The sequence below is a fragment of the Dreissena polymorpha genome, chromosome 14 (genome assembly GCF_020536995.1).
Source record: "Dreissena polymorpha isolate Duluth1 chromosome 14, UMN_Dpol_1.0, whole genome shotgun sequence".
Taxonomy (NCBI): domain Eukaryota; kingdom Metazoa; phylum Mollusca; class Bivalvia; order Myida; family Dreissenidae; genus Dreissena; species Dreissena polymorpha.
In genome coordinates, this window is record NC_068368.1 from 26,103,256 (window position 1) to 26,116,568 (window position 13,313).

General features: G+C 34.0%; 1 long non-coding RNA gene across 1 annotated transcript; it reads left to right on the forward strand.

Annotated features, from left to right (window-relative positions):
* Positions 1–12,265: 12,265 nt before the first annotated feature.
* LOC127858979 (uncharacterized) lies at positions 12,266–13,258 on the forward strand. The gene is made up of 2 exons (XR_008039217.1): positions 12,266–12,782; positions 13,150–13,258. It is a non-coding gene; the product is annotated as an uncharacterized LOC127858979 (long non-coding RNA).
* The last annotated feature ends 55 nt before the right edge of the window (positions 13,259–13,313 follow it).

The window sequence follows — 13,313 nt, forward strand, 5'->3', positions numbered from 1 at the left end:
AAAAGAAAAGATTAAAATGTAATTTCGTGTATGGGTAACCATTCATATAAGTATGTAAACTATATAAGCATTTATAACGCTCTTAATTGATAATTTGCAAAATGTGCGTATTAATAACATTGAATGTTAAATACGCTGATAAGTTATACAGCCTTAATGCCCTAGCGCGTTAGATCTTGCTTCCAAAAGTCACAACACTTATTAAACACCATAAAAATAATTAAACTTTGTATCGTGCACCTAAAGTAAGTTGGGGTTATGCCAAATGTAAACGATGTGTAAAGAAATAAATATTAACTGAAAAAACACACGAAACAAAGCAAAATCTTTGAAAATTTCCCTTGAAGTACATGTATATTGCTACAAAACAATTAACCATCAATCTTTTGTTACGTAGTTGGTATTTATAAATTAATAATTGTAGAACATTATTAATAAATCTTTTATCACAACAACCATAATTTCATAAATACAATTCTTGAATTTTGTACATTATATGGAATGAGTGATGTATTGGACGTCATCATTGATGACGTTCATTCGAACGAATGATTAAGGGGGCTAAGTTTCGTTAAGCTGGCGCATATAGCCGCGATTTGGGAGTCTTGAAAACTGGCCGAACACGTTTGCTGAAATTTGACATGTATATGGACCAGAATGCGATCTACCTGTTGGCGTAGGCGTTATACCTGGCAAAAATCAAGTTTTCGAGTATTTTGTGTTTAAACTTTTTTTGTGGGAACGGGCACGCGCTCAAATAAACATTGTGACGTCACTTCACAAACAGCGCTAGAGATCCGCCATCTTGTAACGCAACAAAGAAACTCAGTGTCATTAATTCAATAAACACAGAAAAATATGATTGTGTTTAATAATCATTAATACAAATGTCTATATTTTGTGCAGCGGATGTTTATTCAGACAGATACGGCAGAATTATGTAAGTATCTTTGTGTACTTTACAGTAGATTTGATAGTGGTAAACAACTCCGTACCGGTAAAGTTCAATCTAGCCGATTTTACTACGCAAGTAATTTAAGTATCTCACTGGCAAAATGAGCTTGACACATAAACAACAACCGGATCCGATTTACATCCACATAATATTGTGGGAATCCGATGCAATGCAAATTACTCATGTTTGATAACGTTTGATGAATTCGTTATATCAATATGCATTAACTTTCAAGGGGAATAATTTTAAATTGAAATGTGCGATTCAATGACAGTGTTATATTGGGATAATAAGTCGTTTAGCCGTTATCATGATAAGTATATTGTTTGTTGTGTTTCATTTTCATTAAAAACATACTTTTACTGTTTTTTCCTTAAAGTAAAACAGTTCAGTAGTCATTATATCTTGAATTTTAAATATTGAAATAGATGTCGGATATTTCATATTTTCGGACGTTGCTACGTAAGCTAGTTGTCAACATAATTATTAATATACTGATTTACCTTTTACGCATACAGTTGTGCAACTGTTGTCTACGTAATGATACGCTGTTTAATGTCTATAATGTCTTCCTGCCCCTGATGATAATAAGTATTTATCTCAACAAACCCCAGCAATGTCAATGGTCTGTCAACATAAGAAAAATATTAGCTAAAGAAACTTCAGCGTACAATTTATATAGCAGTGTCCGACAAATCCATTGCCCGGAGCCCGGGGGCTACAGAATTTTTTCATCGGGCTACTGAAATGTTCCAGCTGACGCCCGCCGGGCTACTATAAATCTATAAGAGCGGTAGCCCGTTTTATTGACAGACATACGTAGAATAAACACGCTGACCATGTGTTTCTACACCGTGTCTTGTTTATAATCCGATAACAAAGTGCAATCAATTATCTTATCAGTCACCGATCACTTGCGGTAATGTCGTAAACAGTAAGAGTGAATTTTAATCATTCAATCAGAATCAACATTTGTCGTCTGCTAATAATATAATGAGAGCCGGTTGAATAGTTGGCGCACATGATGCAACATCATTTCGCAGTTTGGAATTCTTTGTTAACCGCAACTATGAGTAAGAGCGACTACGTTTTTGATGTCGTTAAATATCCAAGGATGCCGAACATTAAATAAATCAAAACAATAGCGGATTCTTCAAAACGGTAACGAAACCGAAAATGAATATTAATAACAACGCGGTTAACACCTGCTAATTAGTTTGCATTGTCAATTAATAATTGGATTGATCGACTGTTAATCAATAATTCCATATATGCCCAATTTAATTTTTTTTAAACCAAATTATGGGAGGGTAATATAGACATTGAGAGTCATAAACACAAACGTTTGAAATTTTCTAAAGTGTCAATTGAATTTCGGCATATGATTCTATTTAAAGATATGATGAAATAAGCTCCCAATCAGGACCGTTCAATTGCAACTTGCGTAAATCACCTGCGACGGTTTGCACACGTTGTGTACAGTTATTTTAGGTTACAAAATTCTACATTTAATAAATGAATTTCTTTGTCCAGACAGGGACCTATACAAACGTATAGGCCCCTGGTCCAGATAAAAAGCGCGCACAAATTGGCATGGGTGTATTTATTTGTAAATAAAAATTTCGTAGCGGGTACATCATTGAGATCATTTAATTTCCATTAAAAGTTTCGTTGTGAATTTCAACTAAAGTACCGGGGTATCTCGCGAATTATTTGGCATTGACATTTCCTCTTAATAAAATATAATGTAAACACGCTGTATCGTTACCGTTACACTGTATCAGTTCCTTCATTATTGAAACAATTATTGTATTGTATACTGACTGCACACTAGTGTCGTAACATACGGATGCAATACGTAAATTCGGACAGAACTTAAAGTCGGACACAAGTAAATAAATGATTTAATACTCTTGATTTCTTGAAACTCGGTATTTGTTGTTAAAAAGAGCTATTGCATTGATTAACACCATACGAGTCAGTCGTATTGATCATCTAAACGCTTTATTTACGTTTCCAACTTAACGTGCTGTCCGAATTTAAGTACACATACATGTGCACATACATGTAATATCTACATGTAGTATATGATTTTCTTTGGTACATTTACATTTAAGTACAAGGTGCCTGTACTGTAACATTAATTAACAATATTGACTGTGTACATCAGACTACTTGCTGTATTATGTATATGTATGTATACATATTATGTATATATGTAAATGAAGAAATAAAATAAAGATGAAAACCTGCATCTTATCATTTTGTAGGAAAATTATATGGGCTACCAAATATTTTTATTGGTAGCCCAGTGGGCTCCCTGAAAAATAAGAAATTTGTCGGACACTGATATAGTATTGACATACCTGTATGATGAAGCCAACCCCGTATCGAAATTCAACCAGAGTCGTAACATATTTAATTTATGTCACGCTATAAATCAAAGAATACTCATTTTCTTGGATACATTTCTACATATATTGGTGAATGAATATAAATTACTGCACCGAGGAATATTTTAAGGTTCAAATGTTTCAACTGCATCTTACAATAGATGAAAATAACTCTCATCAGTCTGAAATTCACAATTTTGACGCCATTGTCGCTTTGTCCAAGACTAGTTTTAATTTGGATACTTTCGAACGACCTTGACATTTTTTGCTGAAATTGTAAACATTACTTTCGTTTTCTGAAATCTATTATTTGTGATTAACAACAAGTTTGGTGGATTATAAAAATGATTTCAGTGTGAATCGGGTAGTTTTAAATATTTACTTTGAGTTTGTATTTACACTACAATTTGTTCACAAAACAAGCCAGAATATTCTTAAATACCGGGAAATGTCATTCTGAATTTGAAAACACTTGAGCACATGGTATGTTACTAAAAGTAGAAATACCATCATATGACCGTGAAATCTCGGGAGATTCGCATTTCAAGAAAGTCTGTCACATCGCTGTTTTTCTCGATATGTAAGAGCAGAATAGATAAATTTTAAATGTTTAAGATAGTATTTTGTGAAAGAATGTATCAGTTAAATGTGAAAAATGTCAATCTTTCCAATCAAGTGATTGATATGGGCCAATAACTGCATTTAAAAGCTGTTTTGGACCGGTATTTGTTAACTGTCGACTTTCGGCATTTTCTGGTTGACTTTCCTAATGGGGTTGGTCCATAACTATAAAGTCGCGCCAGTCAAAAATCATAAAAAGCGACATTTAAAGTTATGGTAGCCAGAATTAGAAAAATATGTACAACTGAGCAATCAATCATGACACTCTGATGCCTCAGGTTAGTGCAGTGATTTTTCCACCAGATTCTCACCAAGGTGATCCCGGTTGATTTCACCACAATTGAATATATGTCAGTACACAAATAAATTATACAGCAGGTAATGACAATCGATAAATGTCTTAGTTTTAATTTAATTGTTTGCACAAATTGGGACACTCTTTGTGTCTGAGATATGTTGGGTTAAATGACCTTTACAACAAAACATACATCTCTGAATCTGCGATACATTACAGTTTAAGTTTAACACATGTAAAATACCAGTATTCAGATCTTAAAATATCCTAAAAAACTCGTATGGTATGAAGTACATATATCTTGTGACGTATTTTCATTTTAAATCTTGAATTTAATGACGACTTGAATTTAATGACGACAAGTCGGACATGCAGTTAAATATTTTTATATGTATATCGTGTGACATAATTTCATTTAAACTCTAGATTTTAACGACATTAGTCTGACGCGTGCGGCGTTATTTTATTTAACAGTAAAACAAAAATTAAGTAGACTATCAAAAAAATACAAAAAGTGTACTTGTAAATAAAAACTCCTTCATTCCGTATAAAGATTGTACGTTACAGCAGAGCTCCAGATAACTTTTCTGAGTAATTGGGTTAATACTCACTACTTTTGAGTTCAATTGGGTATTTTCATATTCAATTGGGTACAAAAAAGTCGGTACCCACTACCGGGTACTTTAATTGACAATTGGGTACCTTTGTTTTAAAATTGGGTATGTTCATTGTCTTAAATTCTCACCTGCTTACCTGAATAAGCTGGTTGTAGTTCCACTCTTAATTGATTAGTTTCAGAGATTTTGTGTCATTATGTAGATGTATCCATAATATACAGTCTTGATTAAAAAAAAAAGATTTTTTCCACCAGTTTTCTTACAATGTAAGCACTGACAGCGATTGCCTCCGACATAATATTGTCAAGAATTAGTTTCACTATATTTTCCGCTTCTGATTTTGTGTTGCCTGCGGTTAAATATCTTAAAATTGAGTTTCTTTGTGCCTAGGATACGATGTTTCCATTTTTAAGGCCTCACGATTTCGACATTTTCACAACAATAACACGTAGTCACAAAGACACTTTTTTCCGTACATATTATTGTGCTGAAGGTTATACTGAAAGCGCTTGGACAAAGCGGAAAGAATCCGGGTATTTCGGACCAGGGTATTTCCGGGACAAATTTACTCGTTATGCAAAGGAAAAATATGATATGCGTAATCGGCAATTTCAATGGGGTTTCGGAACGCATGGTTTTATTTTTCTATGCGTAATCGGCAATTTTACATTGGATATTTGCACAAATGCCCACCTTATCTGTAGCTCTGTTACAGTAATCTGTGAAACAACGTCATTAATAAAACAAAAAAATATGTTTGACCACAACGGTGGCTAATAATGTTTACGAAAAAATACAAACAATATAGATTTATCTATTACATAACATGTTAGAATTTTATCATGCATTTATAATCACTCATAAAGAGATTTCAATATACAGTTACATGCATAGACATTTTTTTTTAAGCCAGTGCCTTTTGAATTCAGAAAATAATCAAGATAAACCATAAAATTGGGAAAAATAGATAGTAAACCATAAACTTGAGAAAAATGAGGCATTATTAATATGATTATAAATAACAGAATTACAATAATATTGTTTGGAAGTGCATGATTGAGTGCATTTTAAAATTTATATTATAAAATGCTGCTTGAATTTCTTTTTACCTTTCATATGTAAAAAAAGAAATATCATCTGCTAGTGCAAAATATGACTTGGAAAGCTGGTTTATGGTCATTTCGTAGCAAAAGAGAAGAAAATAAGTGCATTAAATAAATGAATTCATATTTTTGTATCTGGAATAGTTGTATTTTAAATAGTTCCTCCACCCTATTATGGCCGAATAAGGGCTAAATTGCTTTCCGACTTGAAATGAAAAGGCATATTGGTTGATCGTGTAGCGTTTATGTGCAAAATTTGAGGGCCTATTGATAAAGCTTGTTGATGCCAAAACAGGTAATAATAATAATTTATTATCAGGTACATGTACACAAGCAAATAAGTATATTTAACCCTTTCAGTGCGGGAACCGAATTTTAAAGGCCTTTGAAAACAGTTTGGATCCAGATGAGACGCCACAGAACATGGCGTCTCATCAGGATCCAAACTGTTTGCTATTCTGATAGTATTCTTTGAAATTTTTTTGAAGAAAATGCTTATTTTAGAAATTCAGCAGACAACATTTTAGCAGACGACAAATTTCCCAGCATGCAAAGGGTTATTAAGATGCTTAAGGTGTGGAAGACTCATAATCAGGTTTGGTGTCCCTCAAACCCTAAGCGTCTTGTAATTCCTTATGCAGTTTGTATAGATAGTGCCGCATCCTGACACGTAAAGCTTGTGCTTTGTTGGCAGCGTTAGTTGGCTGTTAACAGGTTCATTGTGGTTATCTCCACCATCAGTCTGTCCGTCTGTCCTAGCCACTATCTCCTACACCATAAGCACTAGAACCTTGAAACTTAAACACATGGTAGCTATGAGCATTATGTGCGACCCTGCACTATTTGGAATTTTGATCTGACCCCTGGGTCAAAAGTTAAAGGGGATGGGGTGGAGACGGGTCAGAGATTTTCACTCATTTTTAGCTTGACTAATATATATGAAATATATATAATGGAGCTATCCTGATCACGTCGGCGTTACTGTTAGCGTGCACATGTTAAAGTTTGTGTACTACCCCATATATTTTCTTTGTCCTTTAACAAATTACTTTTATACTTTGCATACATGTACTTCTTTACCAACATGACCCTTATCTATAAACAAGAGCAGACAACTGTATCAAGCATTTTGACAGAATTATTGCCCCTTTTATACTTAGAATATGCCTATTATTGATGAATCTATGTTAAAGTTTGCATACCACCTCAAATATTTTCTATGTCCTTTGCCATATTGCTTTGACTTATTGTTTTCATATTTTGCATACTTCATTACCAACATGATCCCAATCTATAAACAAGAGCAGACAACTGTATCAAGCATTTTGACAGAATTATTAACCTTTTATACTAAGAATATGCATATTATTGATAAATCTATGTTAAAGTTTGCATACCACCTCAAATATTTTCTATGTCCTTTGCCATATTGCTTTCATATTTTGCATACTTCTTTACCAACATGATCCCAATCTATAAACAAGAGAAGAAAACTGTATCAAGCATTTGACAGAATTATTGCCCCTTTTATACTTAGATAATTGAACATTTTGCTTAAATTGCCATAACTTCTTTATTTATGATCACATTTGATTCATACTTTGACAATACAACACTAACCTGACATACCACAATGCACTGCACCCAAACTATCCCCCATGCCCCACCCCAGAATCCCCCCCCCCCCCCAAATTTTATTTTTATAATTATTTTTGAAACTTCATCTTTTAAATTACCACCAGCCCACATAAACCACCTGTCTCCATGATGGCTTACATTAACCTGTCAAGCACTCGAAATCTCTTAAGACAATAGTTACGGTCAATCTCAACCATGCATGGCCGCATTACCAACCCTGGGGCGCCCCCTGGGTCAAACATGCGGCATGGGAATACGCGTCGGCCTCTGCCGCACCATTTTTCACCAATTGACTTCAAATTAACACTAAAGATTTCTTATGACAACACAGTGTCTCGACCATCCATGTTCACATTACCCACCCCAGGGCCCCGCCCACTTTGGTGGTAAAGATCCCAAGCTATTTCAGCATAATTAAAATCCAAGCCATTTTTGTGGTCAAGACCCGAGCTTTCTCACCATAATTAAAATCCAAGCCAGTTTGGTGGCAGAGACCCTGAGCTATTTCATCATAATTAAAATCCAAGTCAGGTTAGTGGTCAAGATCCTGAACTATTTCGGTATAATTAAAATTCAAGCCAGTTTGGTGGTCAATTTTTGTGGTAAAGACCCCGAGCTTTCTAACCATAATTAAAATCCAAGCCAGTTTGGTGGCGGAGACCCCGAGCTATTTCAGCATAATAAAAATCCAAGTCAGTTTAGTGGTCAAGATCCTGAACTAATTCGGTATAATTAAAATCCAGGCCAGTTTGGTGATCAAGACCCCGAGCTTTTTCAGCATAATTAAAATCCTAGCCAGTTTCATGGCCGAGACCTCGAGCTGTTTCAGCATATTTAAAATCCAAGTCAGTTTAGTGGTCAAGATCCTGAACTATTTCGGTATTATTAAAATCAAGGCCAGTTTGATGGTCAAGATCCTGAGCTATTTCAGCATAATTAAAATGCAAGCCAGTTTGGTGGTCAAGAACCCGAACTATGAGCATAATTCAAATCCAAGCCAGTTTGGTGGTAAAGATCCCGAGCTTTTTCAGCATAATAAAAATCCAAGCCAGGTTGGTGGTCAAGATCCTGAGCTATTTCAGCATAATTTAATTCTAAGCCAGTTTGGTGGTCATGACCCCGAGTTATTTCAGCATAATTAAAATCCAAGCTGTTTTGGTGGTCAAGACCCCAAGCTATTTTAGCATATATTTATGGCATAATTTTTTCTTACCCAATTGTTTTCGTACACACATTTTTTTCGTACCCATTTTTTTCTGTTTTTTGACAGAATAATGCCCCCTTTTATAGTTAGAAAATTGAAAATTTGGGTAAATTTTGTGTTCAGGTCTACTCTTATCCTATTTGTGTTAAGGTCTACTCGTATCCTAAAGTATCAAAGCTATATCGTCTACTTAATGTTATAAGTCATGTAACTGACATTTTTAAACATTTTATTTCTTTCCCATTTTTGTTTTTTTTATTAAGGTGACATACATCAACTGTTAAATAATATTAAGTCTACCTTTTTGGTAAAATTAATGTTTTTACCAAATTTTCAAAATTGACATTACGGACACATGTAATTTGCTGAATGAAAAAGTAGCATAACTGACATTTAGTTAAATTTTCAGGAGAAGGAAAAACTTCTTTATTGAAATAAAATAGGGATACTTACAGAGTGAAACAAACACATGGGATATTTTCAGATTTGAATACTGGTATTTTACGCATCTTTAGGCAGTTCTGTGTACCAAGGATAAATACAATATTTAAACATTCATGTACAATGCACAATACTAAAAACCTGAATTGTAACTGTAATGTATTTCAGATTCAGAGATGTCTGTGTTGTTTCTAAGGTCATGTGAAAAATTAAGTTTATATGTTTATAGGTTTAAAATTGCAAATTGTCCTCTTACTTGCCCTTGTATTTCAAGATAGAATACTTTCCTTCCTAGAGGAAAGAGATCTGGGTTTGAATCCCAGTGGGGGCTTCAGAGGATGATTCATTTTAAGAAAAATGAATATATTTGCTTTACTTTGTCTCTAACTTAACCAAATAACTCTGACAATGCCTTTACAAGTATGCAGTTTTTGATAATTCAATTATGCAAGAAACATGTATAATTTTAGGGTAGACTTAGACAGCAAACTAAGAATTGGCATCCATTTTAGTTTTTTAAGTCAATACAACAATAAATGCATATAGGAACACATATTTAAATTAAAAATGCAACAATCAGAGGACATAATCAATTAAATAGTAAATGACTACTTTAAATATTTTTTAGCACTGTTTGTTTTTCAGAGATTTGTGAATATGACGTTTTATGTTCTTCCCATTGAACTAATGCAATATGTGCTTTGGAACTGGAATCATTTAGTGTTGGAAAGCTGATGTTTCACGTCCAGAGGGTCCTTGCTTCCGGAAAGCTGAAAATTGTATATGATCTCCCCAATCATTCCATCCCGCGAAACCCTTAAGGTGTCGCAAGTCTAGTTTATGGAATGAGTGATGTATTGGACGTCATCATTGATGACGTTCAATTGAACGAATGATAAAGGGGGCTAAGTTTCGTTAAGTTGGGGCATATAGTCGCGATTTGAGTCAATTGAAAACTGGCCCAACACGTTTGCTGAAATTTGACATGTATATGAACCAGAATGCGATCTACCTGTTGGCGTTGTCGTCATATCTAGGAAAAAACAACTTTTCGAGTATTTTGTGTTTAAATATTTTGTATGGGAAACCACACGCGCAAAGATAAACATTGTGACGTCACGTCATGAAAGCGCTAAGGCTAGCTTCCATCTTGCTACGAAACAAAGAAACTGACGTTACGCGTTATTAATTCAATATATATACAGTTAGGCGTTAAATCTATAAACAACGACGTAATAATTGTGTTTGAATATCAATACGAAGTACACATGCATGTCTTTTGTGCAGATCGAGTGTGGTTGTTTAGATATTCATGACATAAATCTAAGTTATTGCGTGCGACGAGTTGAAGAAAGGTTTACACGGCGAGGCTTTCCGAGATGTGTCGGATAAATGTAAGTACACACTGGTATTAACATGGTATTCTATTTATCCGATAATATCTTTAACAAACATGATAATCATGAGACAAATACATTATTAATTTAGGGTTTTGAATCAATAAATAAACGTCAGCAGCAAATCAATTTAGTATAAACAACACGCTTACCTTAATGACGACGATAATCCAATATTTATAACAATAACAATTATGTATGATAAGCACACAATCCGAAATACGTTTTTGCATTCGTTCGATGCTTTAAACAAATCAATAACTGTTAAAAACATCCAGAGAATTTAACTTAAAATTGTTTGTTTTGACAAATAAATTACGTCACACAACATACGTCATAATTGCGCAATCAGTTGCATGCAAAATAAAAGTACGGAAAGCCGGTTTTGAGAAATGTTTATATAGATAAGCAAAATAGTATGATATAAACAATAACAAACGGCAGAGCGGGGACGGACTTCTCAAAATAGCACTAATTGAAATAGTTTCATGTATATTAAAATCCCTGCGATATCTTTGGTGACCATCATCAAATTCACAGAAAAAATAAAATACAATGCAAGTATCACGTGTACTTGAATTTGTCCGACGAGTTGAAGAAAGGTTTACACGGCGAGGCTTGCCGTGAGTAACACAATTAGCAGCATAAAGTGCGTAACAAATAAACAAAATAATCAAACATAATAATAATTTAACGTAGCACATTTAAATATCTATTGCAACTGACACCGTTTTGTAGCGAAATTTGATGACTCAATTTCAGCTTTAACAAGAGTTATAAAAATACTTAATTAGGTATAAACGTCACGCTTATCTAAATGACATCGTTAATCCAATGTTTGTAACAATAAGTTGACTACTTTAATCCAAAGTTTATAACAAACACCTTGAAACAATATGTACTTCCACCTTTATTAATCCATGTCTTTATCGAAACTTAGTTCAAACCACACAATTGTATTGTATTTTATCTATGTTTACATTTATGCATGATGAACACACAATCCGAAATACGTTTTGCAATCGTTCGATGCTTTAAACAAATAGTTTACAAATAAAAAACACAACGTCCGCGACATGTCCATAAATTCCAGAGAGTGTAAATAAAACTATTGTATTTCGTCACCGAAATGACGTCATACAATGTACTGCGTAGTACATTTCGTAATATAAAATCAAAGCTCTGATTGCATTGCAAAATGAATTCAACACTATCTTGAACGCAAAGCTATAATGATGTTTCAATAAAATACACAGAATTTTGTAGACACAGAAAAAGGCTTAATGCTAGTCGATAGTGTTTAAGATGGGGATTTCCGACACAATGCAGTGGTTTGCTCTTTTCACGTTTTTAATATTATAGTCATAGGAATTGAAGTTCTACTTTTTAAGGTAGCTAATCGAACGGCTTCGAAACAATAAACATGTCTGCGAGTATTATGATTAATTTCATGTGATATGTATATTAAATTTTTGCGAGAACTTTGGTTACCATCATTAAATGCACAAAAAGAAATAGGTTTTCAATTTTATTTCATCTCCCCACTCATTCCATCCCGCGAAACCCTTAAGGTGTCGCAACTCTAGTATGGAATGAGTGATGTATTGGACGTCATCATTGATGACGTTCATTCGAACGAATGATAAAGGGGGCTAAGTTTCGTTAAGCTGGCGCATATAGTCGCGATTTGTGGCGCTTGAATACTGGCCGAGCACGTTTGCTGAAATTTGACATGTATATGGACAAGAATGCGATCTACCTGTTGGCGTAGGCGTTATACCTGGGAAAAATCAAGTTTTCGAGTATTTTGCGTTTAAATATTTTTATGGGAAAGAGCACGCGCGCATGACGTCATGAAAGGCGCTTAGGCTAGCTTCCATCTTGCTACGAAACAAAGAAACTGACGTTACGCGTTATTAATTTAATATAAAGTTAGGCGTTTAATCGATAAACAAAGACGTAATAATTGTGTTTGAATATCAATCGGAAGTACACATGCATGTCTTTTGTGCACAGTGTGGTTTTTTAATAAACATGACATAAATCTATGTGTTATTCAACGTATTGTGTGCGACGAGTTGAAGAGAGGTTTACACGGCTAGGCTTTCCGAGATAAATGTAAGTACATACTGGTATTAGAATGGTATTCTATTTATCCGATAATATCTTGAATATAAATGATATTGAGACAATTATATTATTAGGGTTTAATAATTTATTATTTAATCAATAAATAAACGCGAGCAGCAAATCAATTAATTTCGTTTATAGTGGAAACCGAAAGTAAACAAAGCAACCGTCAAAATGGCTGACGACATAGCAACGTAGGAATTAACACTCAGAAAATATTTACAAAATAAGATCATCAGAAATGATATAAAGTGAACGCTAATTCGCTGTTTTGACGATAAGTATACGATCTATTGAAAAACCATAACATTTGACATAAAAACACCCGCGGATAATCCGATATGGAAATCTTCAGCGTAACGAAATAGCAGACACCACACAGCGTCTCATCTGATTCTACGCTGTTTGCCAAGGCCGATACTATAATGAATGGAAATGCACAAACTCAGTAACTGGCAAGCATATATGCATTAGTAGGTTGTTTCGTGATTATTTAGAAACGACTACATAATTCTTTTG